The 25,015-nt window shown below is 44.9% G+C and overlaps 1 protein-coding gene across 1 annotated transcript in view; it reads left to right on the forward strand.

Annotated features, from left to right (window-relative positions):
- Positions 1-25,015, forward strand: part of St6galnac3 (ST6 N-acetylgalactosaminide alpha-2,6-sialyltransferase 3) — a 311,302-nt gene that overhangs the window by 175,080 nt on the left and 111,207 nt on the right. The window lies entirely within an intron of this gene.

The raw sequence follows: 25,015 nt of genomic DNA on the forward strand, positions 1-25,015 counted from the left end.
GCTAGAAACAGTCATCAAACTTCCAGTTGGTCCTGTTGGCATTAAAAGCAAGGAGGTAAGAAGACCACTCTGGGATAACTCATAAAAGATCTTGCTAAGCCAGGCAGTGGTGGCGCACGCCTTTAATCCCAGCACTCGGGAGGCAGAAGCAGGTGGATCTCTGTGAGTTCGAGACCAGCCTGGTCTAAAAGAGATAGTACCAGGACAGCCTCCAAAGCCACAGGGAAACCCTGTCTCAAAAAACAAAAAACAAACAAACAAAAAAAAACAAACAAAAAAACTTGCTAAAAAAAAAAAGGTTCCTCTCAAATTCCTTTCTTTGCCAAACAAGTTCTGTACCATGTGTCTGAATCTCTTATGAGCCACGGAATTAGTTCAGCTGTCACCCTTTGAGCTCTGCAGCCTCGTCCGTCTCGTAGATCACTCTGCCTTCTGATAGCTGTGAGCCGAGTGTTCAGACAGATCTTCCACTTATACACCTGGTGTGCATTATAGTGTGTCCTGCAGCAGTGTCAAGTCCAGCAGTGTGAAGCCCAGCAGTGTGAAGTCCAGCAGTGTGAAGCCCAGCAGTGTGACTCGCAGCAGTGTGACTCACAGCAGTGTGACTCACAGCAGTGTGAAGCCCAGTAGTGTGACTCACAGCAGTGTGACTAAGCAGTGTGAAGCCCAGCAGTGTGAAGCCCAGAAGTGTAACTTGCAGCAGTGTGACTCGCAGCAGTGTGACTCATAGCATGTGAAGCTCAGCAGTGTGAAGCCCAGCAGTGTGAAGCCCAGCAGTGTGAAGCCCAGCAGTGTGACTCGCAGCAATGTGACTCGCAGCAGTGTGACTCATAGCATGTGAAGCTCAGCAGTGTGAAGCCCAGCAGTGTGAAGCCCAGCAGTGTGAAGCCCAGCAGTGTGACTCGCAGCAGTGTGACTCGCAGCAGTGTGAAGCCCAGCAGTGTGAAGCCCAGTAGTGTGAAGCCCAGTAGTGTGACTCACAGCAGTGTGACTAAGTAGTGTGAAGCCCAGCAGTGTGAAGCCCAGCAGTGTAACTTGCAGCAGTGTGACTCGCAGCAGTGTGACTCACAGCAGTGTGAAGCTCAGCAGTGTGACTCGCAGCAGTGTGACTCCGCAGTGTGACTCAGCAGTGTGTCCCACAGCAGTGTGAAGCCCAGCAGTATGAAGCCCAGCAGTGTGAAGCCCAGCAGTGTGACTCACAGCAGTGTGACTCGCAGCAGTGTGAAGCCCAGCAGTGTGACTCACAGCAGTGTGAAGCCCAGCAGTGTGAAGCCCAGTAGTGTGAAGCCCAGTAGTGTGACTCACAGCAGTGTGACTAAGCAGTGTGAAGCCCAGCAGTGTGAAGCCCAGCAGTGTAACTTGCAGCAGTGTGACTCGCAGCAGTGTGAAGCCCAGCAGTGTGACTCGCAGCAGTGTGACTCGCAGCAGTGTGACTCGCAGCAGTGTGACTCGCAGCAGTGTGAAGCTCAGCAGTGTGACTCGCAGCAGTGTGACTCCGCAGTGTGACTCAGCAGTGTGTCCCACAGCAGTGTGAAGCCCAGCAGTATGAAGCCCAGCAGTGTGAAGCCCAGCAGTGTGACTCACAGCAGTGTGACTCGCAGCAGTGTGAAGCCCAGCAGTGTGACTCGCAGCAGTGTGACTCGCAGCAGTGTGACTCGCAGCAGTGTGAAGCCCAGCAGTGTGAAGCCCAGTAGTGTGAAGCCCAGTAGTGTGACTCACAGCAGTGTGACTAAGCAGTGTGAAGCCCAGCAGTGTGAAGCCCAGCAGTGTAACTTGCAGCAGTGTGACTCGCAGCAGTGTGAAGCCCAGCAGTGTGACTCGCAGCAGTGTGACTCGCAGCAGTGTGACTCGCAGCAGTGTGACTCGCAGCAGTGTGAAGCCCAGCAGTGTGAAGCCCAGCAGTGTGAAGCCCAGTAGTGTGACTCACAGCAGTGTGACTAAAGAGTGTGAAGCCCAGCAGTGTGAAGCCCAGCAGTGTAACTTGCAGCAGTGTGACTCGCAGCAGTGTGACTCACAGCAGTGTGAAGCTCAGCAGTGTGACTCGCAGCAGTGTGACTCCGCAGTGTGACTCAGCAGTGTGTCCCACAGCAGTGTGAAGCCCAGCAGTATGAAGCCCAGCAGTGTGAAGCCCAGCAGTGTAACTTGCAGCAGTGTGACTCGCAGCAGTGTGACTCGCAGCAGTGTGAAGCTCAGCAGTGTGACTCGCAGCAGTGTGACTCCGCAGTGTGACTCAGCAGTGTGTCCCACAGCAGTGTGAAGCCCAGCAGTATGAAGCCCAGCAGTGTGACTCACAGCAGTGTGACTCGCAGCAGTATGACTCGCAGCAGTGTGACTCACAGCAGTGTGACTCGCAGCAGTGTGAAGCCCAGCAGTGTGACTCGCAGCAGTATGACTCGCAGCAGTGTGACTCACAGCAGTGTGACTCGCAGCAGTGTGAAGCCCAGCAGTGTGACTCGCAGCAGTGAGAGGGCCAGCAGTGTGAAGCCCAGCAGTGTGACTCACAGCAGTGTGACTCTCAGCAGTGTGATGCACAATTACCCTGTGTTCTCTACAGCATACCCTACTGTTTCTGTTGAGGAAGCTAAGGGTCAGGAAAGGCAGGTAACCTGCTCACACTAAGGGGTCTCTCCCTCCCTCCCCCTCTAAGTTAGCACATTGCCTTCCCAGGACTGGAGGTCCTGTGAGTAGCTGAAGGAGAGACATCCCCATTGGCATTGTATAGGCCTAAAGAATGATTGGGAATCCAAACGTCGAATAAACCAAACTCATAAGTGGCAGAGTAAATAAAATGCATTTAATTACAGTTTAGAATTATTAAGCTTATCTGAAAAACAAAACAGGCTTACTTTGAAAAGAAATAAAAAACTAAAGACAAGAGCATACAAATAATTAAAATGAAAAAGTTCATCTATTACAGAAAACAAAATAGGTGATTATTGTAACAAAACTTAATGTAGCTTGCCCACATCTGAAAGAAAACTGATTAGCAATCATCTGATGCCCTAACCACCAATGACAAACTCTACCCCTGGCGTACGAGGAGTCTTGGGGTGCTGCCCCTTGCATGATGTGACCCTGCAGTCACAGGGGGTGGATGTGTAAGGCAGCCAGGCTTATGCTGCTCTAACATACCCCTGAGATGCTCAACTTAAGAGGAGCGTCTATGCTGGCCCACAGCTTCAGAGGTCTCACCTGGGGCCTGGTGACATGTTGTGCTGTAGCCTGAGGTTGTGGGTGGGCGAGTACCTTGTGGCGAGAATGGGTGTTGGAATGAAGCCCGTGATGCCCAGGAAGAGGAAAGCACTAGAGTCTGCTATCCCTTTAAGAGAGATGGCTCCAGATCACCTGACAGCCTCTGCCAGGCCCGACTTCTTACTGTTTTTTAAAAAATAAAGTTATTTATTTATTTTATACCCTGGCTGCAGATTCCCCTCCCTCCTCTCCTCTCAGTCCCCCTCCCCCATCCTGCTTACAAAAGGGCGGGTCCCCCATGAGTATCTGCAAAGCATGGCATATCAAGCACGTCCCCATGTACAAAGGCCCCGCTTAAAGGTTACCCCACCTATACTTGTGCATGAAATGGGACCTGAACCTTGAACACATGGACCAGTGGCAGGCATTTCTGATCCTAACCACAGTAACATGCAAAGCTAACTTGACTGTAGAGGAAGTCCATAGCGGAGGCCTGCCCATACATGTGAAAACCTGGTGAAGAATGACCATAGAAAATGTGTGCAAACTCAAAATGAGAGAATGGATGATGGTGGGTGAGAGTTCAGTATATAAGACCAAGTACAGGTTTCAGAAATTTGAGGGTCCTGCCTGTCTCTAGCTAGGCAAGCCATTTGTTTCTTCCACTTTTCTAGGAACTAGCCAATTTTCTTGAATAGAGAGAGGCTGTCTTTGGGTGCCCCGGTATTGGGGCAGTTTTTTCTAACTCTGTAGCGTTCTTTAACCGGGATGGCTAGGTCACTGCCCTGGTGGAGGATTGGCGCACCTTCTTACTGGTGTTGAGTCATTTGTCAAGTCTCACTAGACTTGCTTCACAAGTCAGCTCACTTCCCATGCAGTTTGCTTTTGGATTTGTTTCCTCATATTCCCTTACGTCTCTTGCTGACCTTTCCAAAGTGAAGGCTGTCTTTGGAAGTTAAGAACATCTGCTGTGGAGCTGCTCCTGCTGGACGTTTTTCAAGTAGCTTAAGAGGCAGATGCTGCTGCGTGGAGTTGGCAGAGTCCAAAAGACATGACCTATAGACACACTAAATTGAGAAAACTGACGAGAGTAGGCACAGCACGATGGTCTCTGGAGGGAGAGCTGCAGGCAAAGATGCTGAGGTGGCCATGTGACCCCGGTGTGAAAGCAGTTTTCTTCGTCGCGCTCCTCAGTCTCCCCCTTCCGTTTCGTTCCTTTCCTTTCCTTTCCTTTCCTTTCCTTTCCTTTCCTTTCCTTTCCTTTTCTTTTGATTTTGTACTGTAGTCTCAAAGCAACAACTCTTGATTTGTGTTAGTCACATCTTATACATTTTCCTGGTTTTTTTTGTGTGTGTGTCTATTTTTTTTCTTGTTTTCTAACGCTCTCCTCTCTGTTCTTTAGTGTAGTGATGTAGATCCATGTTTTTAGCTATTTAGAATAAATTCAGCTTAGATGCTAAATGTAGCTCCTCTGTTTTTATTTAGTCTTTTCTGACTTTTAATACTGATACTGTGTTGTCCTAGGCAGGCTTTGTTACAGTAGCAAATACCTAAAAGAAAAATATTAAAAGAAGGAAAGATAGTTTTGACTCAGATTTTGAAAGTTTCAGTCTGTAGTCAAATGGCTTCATTTAAGGAAAATTGTTACAAGGGAAGGGCATGTCAGAGCAATACTGCTCACCTCATGATGCCCAGGAAGCAAAGAGAATTACCAAGAAGTAACGGCATCAAGCTACATCTTTCAGATGTAGCATGCCTCCAGAAAGCCCTTTCTTCAGGAGATCCCACCTCTAATTAATCTATTCAGATACTGAGTCAATCAATGAATTAAACTATTGATTCAGTCAGAGCCCCCATAGTTTTAATCTCTAGGTTCCACTCATTGATACCCCCAGAAGTGTGACTTCTTAATATGATTGTCATATATCAATCCAATCAAGTTGATAGTCTTGATTATCAGTCATGCACAGATTATTTTTTGTAGATTTTTTAATTTGAATTAGAAACAAGATTGTTTTACATGACAATCCCTGTTCCCTTCTCCCACCCGTCCTCCCCTACCACACCCCTCCCCAATTAATACCCTACCTATCACATATCCTTTCTGCTCCCCCTGGATGGTAAGGCCTTCTATAGGGTGTCATCAGAGTCTATTGTATCCTTTAGGATAGGGCCTAGGCCCACTCCCGTGTGTCTTGGCTCAGGGAGTATTCCTCTATGTGGAATGGGCTCCTAAAGTCCACATCTATGCTAGGGATAAGTACTGAACAACCACAGGAGGTCCCCTAGATTTCCAAGGTTTACTCACTGAAATCCATGTTCCTTGGGTCTGGATCAGTCCCATGCTGGTTTCCCAGATATCAGTCTGGAGAGAAAGAGTTCCCCAATTTTCAGGTCAGCTGTTTCTGTGGGTTTCACCAGCCTGGTCTGGACCCTTTTGCTCTTCACTCGTCCTTCTCTGCATCTGGATTCCAGTTCAGTTCAGTGATTAGTTGTGGGTGTCTTCTTCTACTTCCACCAGCTGCTGGATGAAGGCTCTAGGATGGCATATAAGTCAGTCATTAATCTCATTATCAGGGGAGGGCATTTAAGGTAGCCTCTCCTCTGTTACTTAGATTGCTAGCTGGTGTCAGATGCACAGATTATTTATTTGCCCCGCCCACCACATTTTCATATTGGACTAGCTTGAACACAATATTAAGCTCACTTATTGAGAATAGCTCCAAATTGGTCAACACCCACCTGAGGTCTTCACAGTCTGGTAGCAGGACTATTTCCTCAGAGAAGCTGAGCAGGCCCTTGTCAGTACCCCATGCTTTCCCCCCCTCAGAACGTCATTGTTAACTCTGTCCAGGTCCTCAGCAGGCTTTCTCCCATCTTAATAAATCCATAACTCCCGCAGCACTGTGAAATTTCTCAAGGACTGGAACATGTTGTCAAAATGTCCTGATGGCTCATCACCACCTTATCTCAGTTGCAGCAGCACAGTCTTTGAATGCATTCCTGATGTGTCCCTGAGGTTTCCTATCTGTTTGGGGGGCTAAATGGTGGCTTGGCTACATTCTGCACTTTCTCAAACCTGCATCACTCTAAGCACAGAGCAGACTTGTCTCTGACATTCTGCCAGAGCAGTCCTATTTTAAGGCATGGTTCCTTTTCCATCCGGGAGTAGTTTGGTGTCAGTGTTGTGGTATAGGAATCCGGGAGGTGCCCAGGGTTTCTTTGATTTGGAGATACACAGCGATTGCCTTTGTCATCTTGAACAACGTTGTGAAAACTGTTAAAAAGTCAAAGCAAATAATGTTAAGTATTATTAAGCCATGACCCCCAGGATGGTGAATCTTAGCTGTCAGCTTTACTAGATCTGGAGTCATCTGGGCAATGCACCTTGCACACACCTGTGGGAGAAAAATGCATTAGACCAACTGAGGTGGGAAGACTCACCACTGCAGCTGCATTGTTTCTTTGTCTAGGTCCCTCGTTTGTATAGGAAGAGCATTCATGACTCTGCTTCCTGACTGTGGATACAGTCTGGGCAGCTGCCTCAAGCCCCTGCTGCTGTGGCTTTCTTGCCATGTCAGATTGTAATCTGGAGCTCTCTTTAAAGTTGCTTTTGCTGAGGATTTATCATAGAAACTTTAATAACAACTACCTTGTTAATAATAACAGTGCAGTGTGGGACCCAGCCCCTTCTGATGGTTAAACATACGCCTTTAAGCCAGTGAACATCTCACAGAACATGGGGAGGGTGGGGGAGGAGTGGATTCCAGCTTGTGTGTTTTATAGGTGACTGGTTCTTATCATTTAAGAGCTGATTGTTGTTGGACAAATCATTTTATTTCTTCAGTGATGATCTCTGGGGAACACAGTGGGAAGGGGGTACAAGATGAAATAGTAAGTTAAAAAAAAATCCATAGTGGAGCCAGTCATTATCCCTAGAGCACAATGGACTTTGGGAGCCCATTCCCTATGGAGGGAAACTATTGCAGCCCAGATACAGCAAGGAGGGCCTAGTACCTCCCCCAAATGATAAGACAGACTTTGAAGATCCCTGGTGGAGGCCCTCACTGTCCCTGGGAGGGAGTTGGGGGATCAGTTGGGGTGTGATTGGTGGTGAACATGGGAGGAGGGGAGGGTGAGGGAATGGCGGAATAGATCTGTAAATATGAGTAGTTATTAAAGAATTAAAAAAATCTACAATGTTTGTCATTTGAGAAATTATTATTAGTGAATATGTTGGATAGTTTTATGTCAACTTGACACAAGCTGAAGTTATCTGAGAAGAGGGAACCTCAATTGGGAAAATGCCTCCATAAGATTGGGCTGCAGGCAAACATCAAAGACATTTTCTTAATTAGCATTGATAGAAGAGAACCCAGCCCATTTTGGGTGGTGCCATCCCTGGACTGGTAATCCTGAGTTCTGTAAGAAATCAGCCTGAGCCAGTAAGCAGCACCCTCCATGGCCTCTGTATCACTCCTGCCTCCAGGATCCTTGCCCTGTTTGAGTTCCTGTCCTGACTTTGTTCAGTGGTGAACAGCAATGTGGTAGTGTAAGCTGAATAAATCCTTTCCTCCCCAAGATGAAACACCATCACCTTTGGTCATGGTGTTTCATAGCAGCAATAAAAACCCTAAGTAAGACAATGAAGAACTTTAGAAATACAGGCTGATAGCAGAGGAAACCCTTCAATTCATGTTCTAATTTTTCATCATCAATCCTGGCAACCTGGGCAAATAAATTAGCACTTCTAGGACACCGATTCCTGTGGAACATAGGATGTTACCCACCCAGTGATGGTGATGATGATGGTGATGGTGGTGATGATGGTGATGGTGATGATGGTGATAATGGTGATAATGGTGATGATGGTGATGATGGTGATGATGATGGTGATGGTGATGATGATGATGGTGATGGTGATGATGATGGTGATGATGATGAAGGTGATGATGGTGATGATGGTGATGGTGGTGATGGTGATGATGGTGATGATGATGGTGATGATGGTGGTGGTGATGATGATGAATGGTGATGATGATGGTGATGAATGGTGGTGGTGATGATGATGGTGATGGTGATGGTATTGATGATGGTGGTGATGATGGTGGTGATGCTTCCTTCTCCTTTTCTTTTTTTTTATGACCTCTTAGTCTTTAATACTTAAGATCACTTCCAAATTAAAATTGCAATTATTCTAATTAGACAGCTGGTCATTTAGATCTTGTCTGTAGCTGAAGTCTAAAGAACAATAAATGGAGAGGTGGGAGCTGTCCCTTCACTCACACAAAATAGAAGATACAGACAAGGCTAACTAGGGAGGGACCAGCAGAATGTCAGAAAGAATTCTAGATGCTCAAGAGAACATAGCTTCTGGGGATTGCTCTGAGTTAAGTTTCCAGGTTCATTTACGAGGAATTAGTTGCTTCTTAGCAAGAATATGTCAGAAGTTTGACTGGAAGGCTGAGGTCGAAGGCAACCCTATCATGTCACAGCTTGGTCTGAGGCAGCACCCAGACCCTCTCCAGGCACCGTAGCTTCTGGTTAGGTTTTAATGCTGGATTAGGCATCATTTTAACCATTATTCATTGTTTCAATCTGTTAGGGTTATTATATTTCTGAGGTCTATACAGAATGCAGGTTTACTCAAAGAACTTTACAGGGCCTTGTGGCAAGGGCAGGAAGGCCATCCAGAACAGCGCCTTGCTGTGACTCACACATGCACAGGGCTTTCAGTGAGTCTAGAGACACTGTCTGGGTGCCTCCCACTCACCTGTTACCACAGGAGAAGCCACAATGCCTGTGGAGGGAGAGGTGCCATTGAGTTGGATCCAGCAGTGAATGCTTCTTAATGATGAGGAGGCAAACTAATTGTATTGATTTGTTTATCACTGGCTTAGGAGGCCCATCAAACAAATGGGCTGAGACGGTTTCCATATTCTTATCTGTCGAGTAAATGAGAAACAAATGACCCTTCCATATGTCTGCACCTGGAAGTCGCTGCCCTCTCAGGCTGGCTGATCTGTGGCCGCAGGTGGGAGCCTTCCTTAGGCTGGAACCATTCTGTCAGCTAATACTTCACGCGGGTAAAGGAACAGGCAAGTTCAATATTCATTAACTTATTTCTCATCTATTTGGGGTGGGGATTCATTTTTAAAATGTGCAAGTTGGCTCGTTGCCAGAAGTGCCAGATGCTCTGCCTTCTTGAGGAGACCTGGCCGTGAGTGTTAATAAGCCTAATTTGGAATTCTCCGAGGAGTCGTGGCTGGAATGGTTGGAAATGAGAAGTGAATTCAAATGAAGGCGTTCTGCATTCTTGAGTAGGAGTGATGCCCAACTGTGGGCTGCCCGTGTGGTGGGGAGCTGTTGGTCTTGGGGAGCCCTCCTAGCCTGCTGTTCCACAAGCCAAGAGGAAAGGAGAAGGCTAGAGAAGGTATGACGAAGGACACAGGGAAGCATGGGCTTAAGAAGGAGCTAAAGAAAGGGTGCTTCAGTAGCACCCTCTTTCTGAGGGAAAAGGTTCAAAACCCTCAGTCAACATGAGGCTGAGACCACTGCGCACTTTCTCCAGCAGCTGCGGGGCTTTAGGATCTCTGTATAAACACTGCAGAATTTGAATACAGGCTCTGCATACCCTCTTACACACTGCAGATCATCTCTGCAAGGTGGACTTTTGATGTGTCATACTCTTAGGAAGGATGAAAAGTATTTGGTGCATGTTACAGGAAGATGCCTGTTTTCAAATTTTAAAATACTTTAGGTCAACATTGCTTAAATTCACTGATGTAAAGCTCACCAATAAGGGCCAGCTGTCTAGACAACGGCTTTGCCTATTCTATGCGAAACAACAATGATTGGTTTATGAATTTGACACAAGAAGATATAAGCAATACCAACAAAGGAGGACAAGTATGACAACTACTGTATTGAAAGCTGTTTAAAACTTATGTTATCTCTGGAGCTGTGAACTTGTGGGGGCCAGTTGCATTCAAATGTCACAGCCTGTGATCGCTCACTGTCACTAGGGTCAAGGAACAATATGAGGCTGGTCCTCAGAAGAGATGTAGGAGAGACGGCAGGAAAGACTTCTTCATAAGGGCTCACATATGCTGACTCTCCCACTGCCTCACCTGATCCAGCATGTGTATACCCCACTGGATAGGCTGTTTATATTCCACTGCAGGCAGGAAGCGGCTGAGGCTGAGGGAGATAACCATCCAAAGCTACCCAGCTGGTGTTGGTTGATTTAAAGCAAGACTCCTGCTCCATCCCTCTGTCACAGAGACAGGCACTTCCTCTAGTTCCATTGCTTTCACCCCACACAGGGAGGACCACATCTGAAAGGGAGTGTGGAGAGCCAGTAACTCTTTACATGAGTTGGTCATGACTGGGTTCAGACTGCTAAATCACACCCTTGTCACCCTCACTGAGCTCTTTCTCATGGCATGGCCACCAGCTGTGTCCTGCTGTAATAGTGTGTCCTACTGCAATGGTTCCAGTCCACAAACAGGCTGGGGATGGGCAGATGCAGGGGGTGCTCTTGCCGGTGGCTTTTAGAGTCCTGGTCTCTGCATCTAAAAAACAAATCCTTCACTCTGTGCAGCTACTGAATTCCCCTGGTGAGTTCCTGCTGTGTTATTTCGGGGCCCCTAGCTTTAGTGAGAGAAAAGATCCCTGTGGACTTTGGAGAATATTAAATAACAAACATTTTCCCTTGGTGATTTTGACTACCACTTAAAGAATTCTCTGCTGGCAAGCAAAAAGATAAGAAGGGGAGACGTCGAATCACTTAAAATAAGAATTGTACCACACAAAAACTCTTAGAGTAGTTTATTTGTAGACAGGCTTTCAAGAGTGCCCTAAATATGCGATGAAAGAAATTAAAATCTAATTTGTAATTATAAAACAAATTGTAGAAGGTCACCAGAAGAATAAAAAGTAGTACACCTGTATTATGAAATTCTATACAACCTTTCAGAACAGTGTAGAATTTCCAATCTGCTCCAAACAGATTAGAAAAAAAGTATTATATTCTCCAATGTGAGGATTCATCATGAACAGTTCTAGTCAACTGAGTGATACATATTAGTTATAAATGGAATTATCAAATGGCTAACTCAAATTTAACTTACTGCATTTAAACATTCACATGTAAGATTATGTATTATATAAAACTGTATAAAAACCAGAGGAGGAAAACCTACAATCACTACTTTACTAAACCAGCATAATCCTTAACCAACCTCAGCCTTTGTCCTTATGTCCACAGATAAGTGTAGTCCTCACCCCTGATCAAGTGACATTCTCCTGCTACAGATGGAGATCATTACAGAAAAACACCAAATTGCAGAGTTGTGCAGCCTAGTCCAGATGATAGGCTATGAAATATTCCCCCACACTAAGGCCAGGAGACCTTGTAGCAGAGGGAGTGGAAAGATTTAAGAACCAGAGGATCCCCGGGCAGTGGTGGTGCACGCCTTTAATCCTAGCATTCAGGAAGTAGAGGCAGGAGGACCTTTGTGAGTTTGAGACCAGCCTGGTCTACAGAGCGAGTGCCAGGATGAAAAACCAAACCAATCATACAAAAAACCAGAGGATCAGCAAGTTTTCTGTGAGATTGTGTCTTCTAGTAATGTCAGAAGCTGCACCCGTGTAATGTCACCAGCATGACAGCTTAAACATAAGCTGGGTAAGGACAATAGACAGGACAAAGTAGATGGAGGGAACATACAAGGATCCAGCCTTACAAGAAGAGCTAACTATAGTCAACTAACAAATGCTGAGAACCAGAGAAAGAGTCTTGCCCCCCAGGGAAGAGCACACTGATTGGTTATGTCATTATGAGTGGTCAGTTCTGAAAACATACGTATGAGTAACATCATACACACTAAGCAGGCTAGATTTGTATTTATGTACACACATACACACCTATGCATGGAATAACAATGAAGAGAGGCCATGAGTTTAAAATTGGGCTATAGGGGAGGACTTGGAGGGAGGAAAGAGAAGGGAGAAATTGTGCATTTGTATTATCTCGAAAAGAAAAGAAAAAAATTAAAAATCAATATACTTCAAAAGATGAATATCTGCATTTGGCATTTCTTGAATCAGTATTCCATAGACAGCTGGAGGTATCCTAATGTGAGTCTCTCACACGCTGGAGCTGCTCTCTGGGTTGTCTGACAGCTTGTTGGGCCCATGGCCTTACTTCTGTCTTCTATTTGAGCTGCATCATTTGTGGGCTAGTTTGGGATGATTTTACTAGATTTTTACCCTAAATTGCAAGGACTTTGCTCCAGTTTCATTCTGTTGCTATGGCAAATGCCCTCACAAAGGAAGCAATGAAGGATAAGAAAGGTTGTACTTAGCTTACAATTATGGGTTACAGACCATTATAGAGGGGAAGTCAAGGCCTGAACTTGGGCAGTGAGAGCAGAGGAGAGGAACGACCCCCACCCCACCCCTGCTGCCTGCCTGAGTCAGGCCTGATTGTTCTCTGCTAACTTCTCTTGCATAGTTCAGGACCCCCTGCCTAAGTAATAGTGCTGCCTCAGGGAACTAGTCTCCCCACATCAACTAACAGTCAAGACAATCCCCCAAAGAGCTGCCCACAGACCACCTTGATTGAAACAATCCTTACTTTTGCCCTCCTCCCTCGTGGTTCTAAGCCGTGGCAACTCGATGGTTAAAACTGGCCAGCACTGGCCCATTAGCATACCGAGAAGTTATTTGATAGTCAATCATTGTTGAGGCCTGTGCGTGCGTGCGTGCGTGCGTGCGTGCATGCATGCGTGCGTGTGTGTAATGTCATAGAGTAGCTAGCAATTCTGCTGCATACTAAGTGGTCTCAGAATGGCTTGTTTACACAATTACAGGCTTGGAAGTCTCTGTTTCTCACTCTCAGGAGTAAAGGCTAATTTCTGATCAATTCCTCCGTTTTAATGAAAGTCGTCAAAGACCCAGAATAGAACAGCAGATCCCTGTGATTGAGACTGTTTCTTCAGACTAATGAGTCTTTCCCAAAGTTTGCTCAAAAATAAGCAGTGAAGAAATCTTTCTGTACGCTAAGTGACTTTGAAATGACCCAAACACATTATTTTTTCCCCCAAAGAACAGTTTAAGGGAAGTAACCGTCTGTCAGTTAGGCACTTATAGAAGGTATATGGAAGTGCGGAAGGATGCAGTATATATTTTTAACTAAATGTACAGACTGCAGAATAATAGTGTTTACAAGATAAAAGGGCTGTACCAGTATCCATTCTATACAATTATGTGTTGTCCCTAGAAAAAGCTTGTTCTCAAAAAGCTTGTTCTATAATCTTCTAGAAAAAAGAGGGGGAAAGTTGTCATGATTCCTGTGTACTGAAGCTGTGTAGGGAAGACCCCACAGGGAGGAGAACGAGGCACGTAATTCTCTTTTTACACTCTTTGGACATTTCAGTGAAATATTAAATGGAAATCAGTTTTAAATGCTTTCCTTCTCTTTCCTCTCTCCCTTCACACACAGTTTTCATTTCAGAGTTTGGTTGCTATTATCTTGAGTCAAATTAAACCACAAGCCTCCTTACAGAACCTTAAGAGCCTGTTCAGTTATTCTCGGTCCCCGCGCCTAGTCCTGCCCTGTTCTGTCTGTGATCCATACACTGTGGTTTCCCAAATGATTCAAAAGTTGAGACAGACCCATCTCAGGAGCTCATACTCTTAAGTCTCCCAAAAGCAAAACCCGGAAAGAAATGGTCAGGTTGAGCCCCAAAAGAAAGCAGACAGTTTGTGGCAGATGGCTAAAGAAAGCACGTTCCATGAGTTAGGTCAAAGAGAGAATAGCAAAGTCATTGAGCATGATGGCCAGAATTCTTCCAAATACAAAGAGTGAAAGACTGCCAGACAGGAGGTGAGGGACTCTGTCCTAATGAAGATGGAGAGCCAGGTTTCAGAAAGCTCACCATCAGACCAAGCAGAGGAATGACAGTGTGATGAGTACAACTTGGGATAGGATTTTCTGGCCTCCCAGCATCCTCAGCACTCAAAACAGTGGCAAATTCTATTGCAGTCAAACAGTCTGGATGGAGCGAATTATTGGAAGTGACTCAACCAACCAGCCATCTTCATGCTGCCCTCGCCTGTGCGTCCTCGTGACTGTTCCTTCCTCTGAGAATGGTCACTGGATTAGGTGTTTATCTTCATCCACAAAGATATCCTTGGAATAAGCCTACCTTCATTGCCCATGAAAAGACCTTTATTCCATGAGGTTGCCCTCTGAGACTCCAGGTAGACATAGAATGGGCAGAGAAGGGCTGACCGTCAGCTCACTGTAGTACAGAGTGCACAACAGTCAGGACAGCTGGGGTAATTGCTGCGAAGGACGAAGGACAGTGTGTGCACGAAAGTCCACTGCATTCAAAGTGTATGCAGACCACCAATACCTGCAGCGTGGCGTGGGAAGCTTAGGCTCTTGAGAAACATCTGGATGCTCCTGCAGAGGCGACACTGTGCCACCTGAGCCTTTTAAGTATGCAGTCTTAGAATGAAAAGAGCCCTAATAACTACTTTTGTGACTCTGTCACATGACAGATGGATTCTCTAACCTTGACATTCGGCTGTTGTTAGTATTACAGTATTTGTTGTCTGATTAGCAACTGCTGTGTAGTGTTATTAGATAGTATGACTAGATGTTTATTTGAAAGGATTATAGATAGGTGTTCTGACGCATGGCAGCTTTGTGGAGGATTCTAGCCGCTGTTGTGTCTTAGTCAATCTCAGGTATGTTGGGAATGGAGACGCAGAGCCCACCTTTCCTACAACAGTTGCAGCACAGGAAACTCGATGACCCGAGGCATAGCTCCATGTCAGAGCCCAGATGGGCCCAGTGTTGTGTCTAATGTGCCCAACACTCTCCCGGACAGGAGCTGACACACTTAGAAGTGATGTACAAATAGCATACTTAGGTTAGAAATGGACAGCCAGGGCAGGCATTGGAAAACTCAGGCAAATATGTCATACCATATTTAGACATTTAATCAAACTAGAGCATCTTCATCTGGTGTTGAGCCTTGTGGGTTTGGCTACTTATACCGTTCAATACTTGATGTCATCAAGTCATTATTTAAAGGCAGTGGGAAAGTCAAGTGTGTTCAGTTCCTAGCCTGAAACATAATCAATACCTTTTAACTTAAAGCATATAATTACATAATTTCCCCATTTTCTTTCCTCCTTTCCATCCCTCTCAAATACCAACACCCTTGCACCCTCTTGAATTCATGGCCACACCGCTAAATATATAAATACAACCCTCTCACACCATTTACAATATGGCTGACTAGGACCAGAACAATTATACTACCAATAGAGAGACTCAGATGGGAGGGGAAAACAACCTCACAGGGACCTAGAGGGGAAAACTTCACGGGGACCTAGCCCTAAACAAATAACTCCAGGCAGCCAAGGAATGGTGAGAGCCGTAGAAACGGTTTCCCCCAGGGATGAGCCACCTAACTGGTTATGTGACAGCAAGTTGTCAGCCCTGAAATAAAACACATATAAGTCACACTAAACAAAACCATTAATTAATAAAGGGCTGCATATGAATGTAAGCTTTGTTTGAGACAATGCATGCTAACCGACTCCAGGACTGGGTAGAAGCTCTTAGAAACGGAGCCAGTGAGACCATGGATGCTCCTCCTCTGACATCCCACACATCATCCTTAACATCACAAAGCTAACTCTGTTAGCTTTTCCTTGAAATGTGACGGAGACTCAAGGGTAGGGAGGATGCCACATGACGATGGACTCATGTCCTAGGAAGAAGGATCTGGACCCATCTCAGACATCTTACCCCAAACCTCCTCTCTGTCGTTAGTAATCCTTCCTTCTCTTTTGGAGAACCACTCAAGTAAATCCAAGACAGGGTTTCTCTGTGGCTTTGGAGGACAACTTTATCTACACAGCAAATTCCAGGCCAGCCTGAGTTATGTATCTCAAAACTAATAATGGGGGTTCCAGGTCTTGGGCAGGTACTTTAGTAAAAAGACAAGGCTGTAGGCAGTTTGTCTAAGGAGGCTTGGGTCAGATGACAACAATCAGATCATGTCATGAAGGCTATTGGCTGTCACCTCTCCCTGTAGGACACAGTGTGGAGAAATTACTGGAAGTCAGCAGTAGATAGATATGAATGTTGGCACAGTGGAGTGAGCCTTCGAGCATGACTGGAAGGAAATATAAATAAATATTTAAGGTGAATGTTTCTAGGGAAATAAAGAAAAGTGACGAACAGCCAGGCCGTGACAGTTTTTGGGAAGGAGCAAAAGGAATCAAGCAAATGCCACTTTCATTATTTCACAAAATAACAAAATATAAGATTCTGACCACTGCAGGACTGTGTCACGGGAACTGCTGCTTATTTTGACCTTGTCACTCCTAAGAAAAAAGATGGTAACACTGGAGGTAGAGGTGCTTAGAGGCAGCAACACACTGGGTAGCCATGGTTACCGCTGGTACCATCGGCTGTCAACCTTTCTATGTGGATGCGTGACCAGGTAGAGGTGGTGAAGAGCAGTAACACAGATGAGTAATTGGGGATGATGGCTAGATATGGGATCAGGGCTGGGTAGGGATGATGGCTAGATATGGGATCAGGGCTGGGCAAGGATGATGGCTAGATATGGTATCAGGGCTGGGCAACCACCAGGGAGGGAATCCAGCTTTGGAAAAATCATCATTCCTTCTACTTAAGTGTGGCCTCTTTATTAGGGTCTAGCTCACACTCATGTGTGTACAGGTCAGTGGCTCGTAGCATTTTCAGAGCTGTAGAGTCTTCATGATCAACACTCTAGCACTTGCAGCGCTCCACAGCAAAATGTTATATTCCTGGGCACCCTAGTGCCCTCTAGACCTGGGCAGCCATTAGCCCTGTGTCTCTTTCTATAGGCCTACTAGGAGATAGAGTAAGTTTTCCTTTTTAATGCATTCTGTCACTTAGCACAATGGTTTCAAGGTTCAGCTGCATTGTAAGATCTGTTGGTCATTCATTTTTGTGACAGAATAATATCCCAAGAGTTGAGGGATTTGGTTCAGCACGGTGGGGATGTAAGAATAGGAAAACATCAATAATCAAGTCTCCATGGTCAGAACAGCCTTGGGGATACCAGAAAGACACTGGAAATGGAGTGTGACACACATTATTCCAGCTATCTTTGGGCTGAAGCAGGAGATTGTACATTCGAGGCCACCTGGGCTACATAATGAATTCTAAGTCAGTCAGAGCTACAGTTGAAAGACCCTTTAAAAAAAAAAAGACACAGGTAGTGTAGTTGTGGTGGTGTATGCCTTTAATCCCAGAACTCTGGAGCCTATGTGAGTTTGAAGTCAGCCTGGTCTACAGACTGAGTTCTCTGTAGCTTTGGAGCTACAGAGAAACCCTGCCTCGGAAAAGGAAACAAACAAAAGACACAGGAAGGAAGGCCACCTTGTATTCTTGCATCCTGTTTGTAGCTCCCACCTGTGTACCCCCAGAAGCCTGTCTCTGGCCCTGGCTGTTGTTGAGGGACCATGTAGAAGTAACTCTAAGAGCGAGGGTGGGGTGGGAGCTCAGCAGCCAGTACTAGCCAGAGCCTGGAAGGACCTCAGATTGCTCATCTTTCTTCCCCACACTTTGTGGTCTAGGAGCTTAAGGCTTAGAGGAGAAACTGTTGCTTGATGTTATGAACATTTTCAGCAGATCTCTGAGATGCTGGGCATTTCTCATTGAAGAACCAATAAGAAAGTGTTTTTGTCACATGGAAATCTATGTAAATTGCCAGGATAGCCAGATGGCGAGCTTGGAGTGTCAACATAGTGAGGGCATTATATATTTAGAATGGATACCTTAATTAGGACAAACTTTCTAGGTCTAAGGATGCTTCTAACGTAAGAGTCTAAGAGCTGCAAAGCTTCCATCTTTAAACTCAGTCAAGAAATGGGAGTAGAGTTGTTTTTTACTAGAAAAACCGACAGTTGTGTAATTTTTTACATGAAGTGAATAGATTTGAAAGCGGATGTCTAAGAAAGTGCCTTTTATTCCTTGGTGTAGATAAAACAAAATAACAGGCCAGCAAACAGAGATATGAGGGATAAAGAGCAGGTTTGCGGTCAGCTAACCTGCTGCCCTGTGTGCACTTAAAGACTATTTTCAAGAACACAGAGATTAGCATGGACTGACCTCTGTATTGGAACAGACAGAGAGGGCTGGAGAGATGGCTCAGCGGTTAAGAGCATTTCCTGCTCTTCTGGAGGATTCAAGTTTGGTTGCCAGTACCGACATCTGACAGATCCCTGTTGCCAGTAATTCTAGCCACAGAGCATCCAATGCCCTCTAATGTCCTTATGGACCCCCACGCACATGGCATGTACTCACACAGGCACAAGGGAAGACTAGGTTTTCCTCCTCCTCGGCTCATGCCCCACTTTACTGACCAACACGTCTACTTCCCAGCCTCCTTTTTGGTTTACCTTCCTGCCTCCTTTTCTCTTAAGGACCCTTGGCTCTGAATAACCCAGTCTAATTTGATTGTAAGTATAAACCCTTTTTAGCTACGGAAGGGAACTCATTTCCAGGCTTTACAGTTAATCTGGGGACATCTTCCAGAGCATCATCCTGTCTTTCTTGGTCCTTCAAACACAAGTTTGTACATTTCAAAAGGATGCCTTTGGAAGGCTGGACCACACTGTACGAGAATAATTAAATGGTAGTGGACTCCCCTTAGATGTCCACTGCCGGTGTGACTTTGAAGGCTGGGAGAGCATGGACCTTCCCTTTGAGTCAGACATCTCCATGTGACTATGAGCATGATTTAATCACGGCGCAGTGAGCCTCCGGACAGGAACTTCAGAGTGGATGTTCACACTGAATTTGATTTCTTTACATTTCTAAGGCATGATTATGAACCAAAAATAGTGTGTGTAAAATACTGTATGCTTTAGACCCCACTCGAAATAAAAATATCTCTAGGCCTCTGTGCCAGGTGGTGTGGGGGATGCCGGAAGGAGAATACAAATGAGATGCAGACTCTGCAGTCTGGAGCCTACAGCCAGCGACTGCACTATATGGATGTGTGATGGTAGGAGACCAAGGAGCCAAGAGACCAAGCAGTGGGGGTGTGGAGTTGAGGGTGAGGCTAGAGCAAGCGACGATGACAAGAACAACAAATGGAAGTAGAAAGTGTAAAGGCAAAGGGAGAAAGCAGCATGGCACATCCAAAGGGAACGGTGGTCACGTGATGTTTCCTGCCCACCACTGAGGACCTTCCTGTGAATAACCCATTGTTCTCTTTGTGACCAGGTAACCTGCTAAGAAGCCACTCAAGAGCAGGAGCGTGAGTTAGGGCTCACAGCTTGAGGACTACAATCCACTGTAGCGGGTCCTCCGGGTAACAAGAGTGCGAGGCAGCTGGCCACCCTGCGCCCACGGCCAGGAAGCAGAAACAAGTGCTGGTGCCAGCTTCCTTTCCACTCTCTGCTGTTAGTACCCCAGGCAGGGGGCAGTGATGTCCACATTTGTGGCATGTCGGGGAGCCCTAAGACCGAGCTCCGCCCACTTATGACCTCCCCAGTCCTCTCTTTCCATGAACTTTAGCCCCTTACACTCCCTAAGAGCGGGCTTTGCCCCTGGGACACAGCCTGCCATTCCCTGCCCAGCCTGCTGCCATCCACCTTTGATCTTTGGTTCCAGCCCAATCTGGCTGCTGTTGTCACTCACTGTGGTGTGTGTCCCTGCACCCTCCAGTCTTCTTAGGAAATCTGGCTGTTGTTAATCCCAAGCGAAGATGTGGAAATTTTGTCTAGTGGGACCTTTGTACTGGGCTGGATACAAAAAGCCAGTGTTTGTGACATTTGACCAAACTGAGCAGGAAGGTGTTGCTTGTAGCAAGACAGCCCCTTTGCCGTCTGAGTGGCAGTTCAATCACGCGTGATTCGAGGGCACTTGAAAGTGGAGAGCACACATCAAAGCCTCTTGAATATCATCGTGAATACCCAAATTCATGGGCTGCTCGGATTTGGGGGTGGGAAGCAATGATTTCAGATGCATTAAATCTTCCTCTCAACATGAAGTGCTAGAATAAAATGAATTTGGGAGACATGTATGGGGCTCCTGACTTTTGTAGAATGCTTTTCCTTCCAGCTCGGCTCTCTGTTTTATGTGGGAAACCCTGGACTTGTGGGTGAGTCCTGCACAGGCAGCCTCTTGCAGCCCTGGGCAGCTTCCCCAAGCAGGTGCACCACACACTCATACATGGGGTTTTCAGTTTCTGCTGCCCACACTGTAATGATTGAGTTATTTTTAAGAACTGCTAGGGAGGAGGTGGGAAGATTAATGAGTGAGTAAAACACTTGTCGTGCTAGAGTGAAGGCAGAGTTCAGATCCTAAAACCCACGCATAGGCTGGGTGGGCGTGGCAGCCGGCCTGTGACCCCAGTCCATGGGAGATGGAGCAAGGGATCCCTGAGTTAAGCTAGCCAACTCAAGCAACTTAATCAATGAACTCTTGGTTCAAGTGAGAGACCCTGCCTCAGTATATAAAGTGGAGAGCAATCAAGGAAGACCTCTGACACCAACCTCTGACCTTCACATGCAGGTGTGTGCACCCATGTACACGCACCTGCATACATGCACACACAAATGCACTAGACACATTCAAGAATTGAAAATCTACTTATCGATAAGTACTTATTGATAAGTCTTGGGGATTATGTATAGATGAAGATGCCACATGCATGGATGCATGTGTGTGTGTGATCAATACATCCATGTATTCACACACATGGTCCTCTTAATTGGCTTTTAATGAGTATATGGTTTTTCTCTTTGTTCTTGCTTGAAACCATTAGAGTGAGTTTCTAAAACCAGCAACTGTAAAGAACTTTCTACACTTTTTGCTGTTGCTGAGTAGGTGGGAGAGCGTGGAGAGCTGTGATTTTCATTTTGATTTTTAGAAGTATGTGCACTTTATATGTTGATAGCTACTAGCTGACAGACTTCTAAAAAGGGTGCTTGAATGGCATCCAGTCTTCTTGTTCCCTTTTCACATTCTTAATCTAATGAGCAAATTTATCATGATTCTAATTTTTATCCTCCTATACTAAAGAATCAGCAAATGTTGCCTTATTTTTAAGCCCATGTATTTTTCTGTGAATGGCTCAAGTTTGTGAGTGGGTGATTGAGTGTGTGTGTGTGTGTGTGTGTGTGTGAGAGAGAGAGAGAGAGAGAGAGAGAGAGAGAGAGAGAGAGAGAGGAGAATGTGAATGTGTGTGTATGTGAGAGAGGGTGAGTTTAAGTGTGTGTGTGTGTGTGTGTGTGTGTGTGTGTGTGTGTGTGTGTGTGTGTATGATAGGCCAGAGGTCACCTTCTGGTGTGTTCCTCAAGTGCCGCCCACCTTGAGTTTTGAGACAGGGTCTCTCACTGGTCTGAGCTTGCCATTTATGTGAGGCTGGCCAGCCAGCAACCCCGGGGTTGGTTTTGAGGTGTGAACGCAGATACCTATGTGGCTCTGTATGCCGTTTGCCCACCCAGCAATTAGTTTGTTTTTTCTTGTGCGGGGGTCCGGCAGAGGTCTGTAGTCCTGCTAGGTGCCCTCTCTGGCACTGAGTGCCGCTCCCATTGTTCAGGCTTTACTAGGATATCTTATGATTTTATTATAACACAAATATTAAGCCTTTTATGTTAGATATGCTGCAGTTACTCCTTCTGAGTTGGATCTTAACTTCATCGAATATATTTTACAACATAGAAATTTTAAGTATTGTATATCAAAAGCCTTTTTTCCTAAATGTTCTTTTCATTTTTAAAATCCAAGTCTGGTGAAATAGATCCTTGAGAGTCTTAGACATTTTGTTGTTTGATAGAAAGTAAAAATTCTCTTTGAATTGATAATTAATTGTTAGATTTTGATTGCTATTCTGTTATTATGATAACTTTATATAAAAATATGGACTCCCTCACCCCAAGAACATCCTACATTGCTTTATTTATTCAATCCTGCTTTTATGTATTCTGGTAAAACGTCATCATTTTCTTCAGATGTATCTTATACTCATTTGGTGTTTTTAGCTGTGTTTTTTTATAGCTTATTATAGGAAATATGATGGTTTAAGCATGTTTATTGCTTTATTTTTGGCATGGAGGAAAATTTTTTTATTTTACTTCATTTATATGGTTTTTCATTAAATTTGTCTTTTTATGGACTCTGTTTTTGGAAGGAGCCCCTTTTACTGTGATTTATCAGGCTACAGTTTAAAGTTCATTGTAACATGGAACAGCTTATTGATATGTTTATTTTCCAGCTTTATTAACTGTTGACTTTTGTTTGCTTTTTTATTAATTAGTATGTTTCACTTTGTTTTCCTTTTCTTATTAATTTGCATGTTTCAAGGCTCTATTTTCCCTTATTTTCTTTGTGGTAACCCATTTTGATATGTATCCACTGCTAGCCACTTCGAAACAGCCTGAGATTTTAATTTCGATTTTTCTCTTAAAATTGTGAAGTTAACTTTTACCATTGTAACTGACCCCTGGGTGAATCAAACAAAGTGGCATGTTAGTTATTTTCTCATTGCTGTGACCAAAACTCCGGACTAGAATCAACGTAAGGGAGGAAGGTGATTTGGGGGATGGCTGATAGTCGAGCTGATATGGTCCATCCTTTGAGGGAAGGCATGGGGGCATGGAGTGTGAGGCAGCTGGTCACACTGCAAACCCAGTCAGGAACCAGGAGAGGACTTCTCAGCCCACTGTCTCCTTTTCAGTTAGTCTGAGCCTGTCCTCGGGTCTTCCCACCTCAGCTATTAGACTACAGACATTCCCTCACAGGCCCAGCCAGAGATGGGCCTCCTTGGTGCTCTGGGTCCTTGCAAGTTAACAGTAGCTGCTGTCACTCAGGTGATGGTAATGTGGCTTCTTTCCTCCCATGCTTGCGGCCTGTGCATCATGGCAGGAACACGCAGTGGGCAAATGTCCTGACACATGCTGGCAGCAAAGTAGAGAAGGGAGAGCAGGGCGGGGTCCATAGCTCCGTCCCAGTCACATTCCCAGGCATCTACCCGCCTTCTACAGGGCCTTGCCTCCTAAAGCTGTCCTTGTCAACTGATAATACTACACTCTAGGAGCAACACCTTCAACTCAGGGGCCTCCAGGAGACACTCTGGACACTCGATGTAGCAAGTCTAGACTTATTAAAATGGCTTTTTAACTTACAATTGATGCTTTCATTTTGTTACTGGCTTTGTGGGGGAAGAGATCACATTTTTTTCTTTCTTTTTCATCATTTAGTTAAAAAATATAGACTTTCATTTATGTTTTAAATTATATGTAATTCTTTTGGTGATTTTTATGCAGTTTTTGTTAAGTATTTTTTGGATTTTTAGGAATAAGTAAATTATTTTTGCCTCACGTAATTTTAAGTATTAAATAATGTACATGATTGAGAGGCAGCTCTGCAGGTATCAGGCCGGGAAGTGAACCAAGGAGAATGAGAACAAGGTTCTGACCTCTTCAGCCTGGACCAAGACTTCAGAGAGTCTGATGCCAGGTGGTTCACTGTCAGCATATTTAAAGCACACTACAATTTGGAAAAAAAAAAGTTTTCTGGTGTAATGCAATCCCTGGTACACAAGGAAGTGTAATACATCAAAACTCAACTCAGGGTACTAGTCATTTCCTCCGGGAAGATGGGTTCTAGAAGTAGGCTACCTGCACTAGCTTGAGGGCCTAAGGGTCTGGCCTGGTCTGTCATTCAGATACCATAGAGGCTGCAGAGGCCACTTGGGCTATAACCCACCTCTGGTCCTGGTTGTAGGAGCTTGATATTGCCTGGCACAACAGATAATGCGATCAAAAGGTTATTAGTCACTTCCAATTCCCAGACTTTTAGATGGAAGAACAGATTCGTTTTGTTTGGTTGTTTTTTGTTTTGTTTTTTGTTGTTGTCTCCATCTTCCCCATTGAAAAGACAGTCCTGTCTGCATCGTGCCTGACTTTCCTGCTTCCCCTGGAGATCTGTGGGGACAAGGACCTCCGTGCTGTGCTCCTAATGTATTATTACTTCCGACATTTTTGCTCTGTTAGTGTTTTGGAAGTGGTATAGATGTAGTGTCCAGATAAACATGTGACTTTGTAAATTTTTTTTGTAAAATTCCAACATGTTTACTTTGCCCAAAAACTCTCCATACCATAGATCTTATATGCTGGGATCCAACCAACCACAGGTGAAATATATTTGGGAAATGATGTGTCTGTCTTGAACCTGTATGTAATTTTTTTCTTATCATAATCCCTAAATTATATATGTAGTATGCAACCATTGCATAGACTCTACCCTGCATTAGACATTTGTGTAATCCAAAAATGATTTGCAGTGTATGAGAGAGCATGCATAGGTTTTATGTAAACACTGTCATTTTGCATAAGGGTTTTGAGCATTCTCAGATTTCAACCTCTGAGATGTTCTCAAATAAATCCACTGTAGATACAGAGGGATAACTGTAGATGTGTTGTGTTGTTTTCATCTAAAGTCAACTGTATTTATCATTATGAGGATCACTTTTAACACTAAATCATGACCAACTATTCTGTGATGTCATCACATGGCTTTGACCTGAGAAAAGAGCGCAAATGTGAGCCTGTCTCCTATGCTCGCTATGGCTTCTCTTCATAATGAGCTACTTTTTAAATTCTCATTATTGTGAAAAATAAAATATTTGATCTCATTCTATTTTTCTCTTTTGTGAATTGTTGCTTTTAGTGGGTTTCTTTTCGCTCTTCATCCCTCCTTTGCTAATTATACATTCTGTTTTTTCAT

The sequence above is a fragment of the Cricetulus griseus genome (assembly GCF_003668045.3).
Source record: "Cricetulus griseus strain 17A/GY chromosome 1 unlocalized genomic scaffold, alternate assembly CriGri-PICRH-1.0 chr1_0, whole genome shotgun sequence".
In the NCBI taxonomy this organism is placed as follows: domain Eukaryota; kingdom Metazoa; phylum Chordata; class Mammalia; order Rodentia; family Cricetidae; genus Cricetulus; species Cricetulus griseus.